This window comes from Ischnura elegans, chromosome 5 (genome assembly GCF_921293095.1).
Source record: "Ischnura elegans chromosome 5, ioIscEleg1.1, whole genome shotgun sequence".
Lineage (NCBI taxonomy): Eukaryota > Metazoa > Arthropoda > Insecta > Odonata > Coenagrionidae > Ischnura > Ischnura elegans.
In genome coordinates, this window is record NC_060250.1 from 43,541,557 (window position 1) to 43,547,078 (window position 5,522).

The following is a 5,522-nucleotide window of genomic DNA, read 5'->3' on the forward strand; positions in this document are numbered from 1 at the left end:
GCAGCTCCATTTTCCATTTTTCTCCATTTTCATAGCTTCCAAGGAATGATTTCTACTGCAAACAAACAAAACAAATCGACTCAAACTATTCTTCAGCTTTCGGAACTCAATTCCCACTTAAAGCAGAGGAATGTATTTGACCGTTACTTCGCTAACATGAGGCTAAATTCAGTAGCTCGACGCTATTCCCTTTACCTTGACAACAAACAATCTAGAGTAACCCAAAATAATTCATCAGGATGTCTTCATCGGCTGATGATTCCCACATTAACTTCTAAAATGATATTACATTCGAAATAAGCACGAAGAAAACCAAGATCTTAGTATGCAGCAGAAGAGAAGAAGTCAAGACCAACGTTAAAATAGGGAGGCAAAAACTGATAGAGGTGGATGAATTCTGTTATTTGGGAAGCAAGATAACTAGTGACGGGAGAAGCAAGAAAGAAATTATCGGCAGAATAGCCCAGGCGAAGAGAGTATTCCACCAAAAGAGAGACCTGCTTACAGCGGGAAACTTAAATATGGAAGTAAAGAAACAATTTATAAGAACCTACATCTGGAGTATGGTCCTATACGGAAGTGAGGCATGGACAATGACCGCAGCGGAGAAAGCAAGGATAGAGGCCTTTGAAATGTGGTGCTACAGAAGAATGATGAAAATCAAATGGATCGATCGAGTTAGTAACGAGGAAGTCCTAAGAAGGGTAGGAGAGAAGAGAAGCCTCATGAAAACCTTAATAAGAAGACGGAACAACCTTATAGGCCACATCTTGAGACATGATGGCCTGATGAAGACAATCGTCGAAGGACAAGTGGAAGGCAAGAATGGAAAAGGAAGACCTCGAACAAAATATATGGAACAAGTAAAGAGAGATGTGAAAGAGAAGAAATACGTAGGTGTGAAAAGATTAGCTGATAGGAGAACTGAGTGGAGAGCTGCGTCAAACCATTCCTAGGATTGTTGACCAGTGATGATGATGATGATGATACGAAATAAAATGAACTATTGTCAATTAATTTGAAATTAAACAACTGCTATAGTACTTATAACTCCACCATAGTTTGGCCCTCTGATAGCACTCGCAACACACAATTTCTTACGCCTTTTCCTCAATCAAAGCTACTATGTTGATTAGAAGCAATTGAATGAATTTAATAGACACGGTCTTTGTATTCATTACCTACATTAATTGCGTAAATCGACATGCGTACTTTTGCCATTTCCGACGCGCGTAAATTACGATAGCGTGTTATTTCGCAAGATAACCGTCATAGAGATCCAGATACAGAGGCAGGGACGGATTAGGCTAGTTTCTTGGGGTTTTTTTTATTACTTATCGCGGCTCCTTGATGGTCTGCAATACCTTGCAGCGAAAATGGGTCTAAAGTACAAGCGGCATTTGGATATTCATAAATTATTTCTAAACATCGTTTGTTGAGCTGGTGAAATAAAAACTTACATCGGTGAGCCACCTTAAAAGCTGTAATCTTATTATTTTTCCATAAATTACTACGAGCGGCTGCCCCCACCCCTTAATCCAATCCCTTATTATAACAATGGATGGGGTCGTTTTTAAAACTTTTCACTACGTAAAGCCCTTGCATTGGAATGAATAGAAATAAACTAAAATCATTGCCATTGGTTGAAATAAAATTACTGTTTTTCGGGTTAACGATACCAAAATATATGATTCGCATGGATTTCGAATACTCTGAACTCAGGGTACTATCACAATCATTTCATCGAATATTCTGCTCATCCAGATATCTAACAAAATCAGAGTTTCAAACACATAATATCTTCCTGGAATTTCTCAGAGCGGCTTAGAGGCCAAATGAAATTTCAAAACAATTTTAAAAATTTCACGAGCTTTCCATAGATATTTCGCATAAAACGAAGCACTTATATCATACACGATTTCCGAATAGTATGCAAGAATACCCTGGTTTTAATAGACGTCTTGCGCTCGAATGAAGTATCACCGATTTCTTTCAGCTAAACAAAACCGCTCTCTCAACAAGTAATAGCAATACTACCTCACATGTTTCACTACTATTTCGTATGCCCTCAGTTATCAGCTATATTTTTTAATCGGTATCCCTATAACAAAAGGTGAAACGTGAGAATATGCCCAGGGATTGCGATGGCGTTTAAAAGGTAGAAAAATAATCGATTGAAAAACAAACATAATTTATTAACAAAAAAGAACGGTCGATAATGATGAATGCCTCCCAATTGTGACCGGCTTAAGGGAGACAACAAGACTCGAGAGATAAGGGTAGATAGGGAGTTTGGGATAGTTAATGCCAGCGTTGGTAAAAGTATTGAGAAGAAGTAACTGGACTCAATTACAGTTACTTCGTAAAAAAAAGTAATCAACTACGAGTACAAATTACTGATTTTAGAAATAAATCAGTAAAATTACCGTTACAATTACTTCTTGCAAGATTGTCCACTCTAGAGACCACCTAGTAACTGTCGAAAAGTGCAGTAAAATGTGGAATAATTGAGTCACAAAAATAGCTAAAGGTGCATTTTCACTTGAGATAAACGTAATTACAAGTGGTGTAACAACGCAAGGGGTGTCATATATTGTGCCCATCATAAGTAGGCTACAACATACGGGTGGCTGAACCAAAACAAGCGAATTATGATATTCAGGGATTTGAAGTTATCTGTAGGCCTAGCCGCAGTGGCGCCGACTCCATGGGGCTTTAGGGGGTCCGAACCCCCCCCCCCCCCCCCCCCCCCCAAATTTCGTTACAGATGTGAGGAAAAATGTGTCAGGCTTGTCGATTTTCCCCGCAGTGTCCACATATCGAGATTCTAGTAATCAGGGCTCTAATGTTGATCATATGGCTCTTCAAAATTCTTAAAAAACTTAAAACTCACTACTTATAATATTTCCCGGGGCAAGATCCCCGGTTTGGGCCCCCTCAATATTTTTGTAAGTCGGCACCCCTAGGCCTAGGTAAATCAGTGAAATCACCAAAGTAATCGTGGATTACGAACAAGTAACGATGACCAATGAAAGGAAGGATTTCTTTTGTCACCCTACGTAGTAAATTTCAAATAAAAATTACATTACGTAAAAAGTAATCGTCACTAGTAAAAATTATTGCAAAATTGATCGTTGCAAGTGATACGATTATTTTTATTCGATTAATTACCAACAATGGTTATTACCTTGGCTGCAGAGGTAGCGGTGGTCTTCAACAAGGTGCCGTACGTGGGTCCGTCCCTCGGGAGCAGTTCTTCTAGCATCGAACACCCGACCAGAGCCTTACCAAAACGAAAATGCCCGGAGCTCGCGGGACAACACCGCTTTTTATATATTGGCCCCATTTCCCCTCAGATATCACAGGCCCCCATTAACCGGTGTACTGTGGCAGAGGATTAAACCACCCGTCAAGCTGCTCTAAGGACACCCACAGAGTGAGGGAGGGCTCAAAGGTACGACTGATTACAGACAGCCAGCAACGTGGATGATGTCTGTTGAACGGGGACCGCCTTAGCGCACCCCATTTCATTGTGGCACCAGGTGCATATCCAACCCGGGGCTCGGGGGTCACCCCTTCTCCTTTAACTCTCCTCCCTACGGTCATACTCATACTTCTGGGATCCCCAAATTCCCCCATCCACGAAATTTTTATTTGGATCCTATAATCGGGAAGGAATTTAGGAACTAGTTGACACAGGCTTGGGGTATGAGGAGAAAGTTTTGGTCTGCCTGGGTTCTTATGACGGAAACAGTAGTTCTGAAGGTAAACAGGTAAGGAATGGTATTGGGAGGAGGCGACCGAAATGGTCATTCGCGCCACGTAGGATAGGCAGAGATGAAAAGGTAGAGAAAACCCCAAGGGCGGCTGGCATTAGCCTGCTCTAACCGAAAGGCGACTAGGGGACCTCGGCTCAACGTCCTATCCGACGGACGGAGTGTTGCGCTTGAATTGTCCTCCACACAACACTCAGGCAGGAATCGGATGACCTCTGAAAATCCTCCGCCACCGCCGGGATGGGAACCCGGGCCCACGGAGTATGATGCCAACACACCAACCCGATTCCCCTCCTTCGCAACAGCTCTCGCACCCACTCAATAAAAACTAGATCCATTTTTAATTGTAAGTTCCGAGCGCCAGGGTCGAACCACCCCTTCGCCCTGCCTTGTTATACCTAACACTGACAATGGGTGGTTCGATAGTTTTCCGCTTTTGCGATTCCCTTGCATTGGAATCTTCATTAATAAATTCGAATTGTCGTCATACGAAGGAATAACTAACAAAATCCAGTTTTTAAGTAATTGTAGCACCTAAAATTATAATTTTCGTGGATTTCAAATATATTAAAAATATTATCCCAAGCATTTCATCTAAAATTCTGTTAAGAATAATTCTTTTGCAAAATTAAAACATTAAAATTACTTCGAATTCGAACCCTCCCAAAATTTCAGTGCAGCATAAGCGCGTGAAACAAATCTACCCAGCTACGAAGCCACATCTGTGCAACACGTAAACGGCCAGTCCAAATATGAATCTAAAGAAAGAAAAAAACCTCGCCACGGTGTCCGAAGGCCCAACCTGTGTGTGGACGTGGGTTGCCTAAATGCATTCCATTCCCTGAGGATTTTGCGCCTAGTTTAACTCCAGTCTCGCTAGCCCGATCGTCCCTGCGTCCCTCCTCGTCGGCTCTTGGTGGCGTACGGATGAAGGCTGCAGGTTACCTCGAATGTCAACCTTCCAAAGACCACATCGGTAAAGTGGGGCTCGTGGATGTCTACATATTATTGAAAATGATAGTACGTGCGATAGCGCATTTCAAGTTGCATCTTGTAAAGCGGTGATGTGCATACAAGGATGCATAAACCTGTACTAGCAAAATAATCTCTGTTCTAATTACGCCTTTGCATATGGGCAATTGCACTCCAGACTGACTAAAATAAATAGTTCTTAATTGTGCGATTAAATTCCCCGTGTAAAAACAGCCTTTACAGTAGTAATTACATACTTACCTAGATACAACGCCGGATATTAACTATAGAAAAAAATTTCCAAAATTTGCATGAATCAGCTTCGGATGAAATTGACTTACGACTCTGCTGAAATTGAAACACTCATATTTTTGTATTATTCCGACGAAAATTTTCTGCGATGAGCGAAGACGCTGAAAACTATGGAATTATTTTTTATTACCACCGTATTCATGATTAATCACATAGATATATATCCATATTTCATTCATATAAATTATAAATACTACAACAACGTTTACTAATACGATTCGTGAGACTCGCCACGCTCGATTCCCCAGGCTTGTGATCTTGGCATTACATTGCATAAACTTAACAATCACTAATATGTTGTAAGGAGTGTAACAAAGGAGAGTAATTTTAAATTCTTCCGCTCAAACTTGCCTGAGTTTTTCCTGAAAGCCATGCACAATTTTTTTCTTACGGGTTAACAAATTTTGAATTGCCATGTTGCGATAGATACTTGCAACTATCGATAGTTGCAGCGGTTGCAGC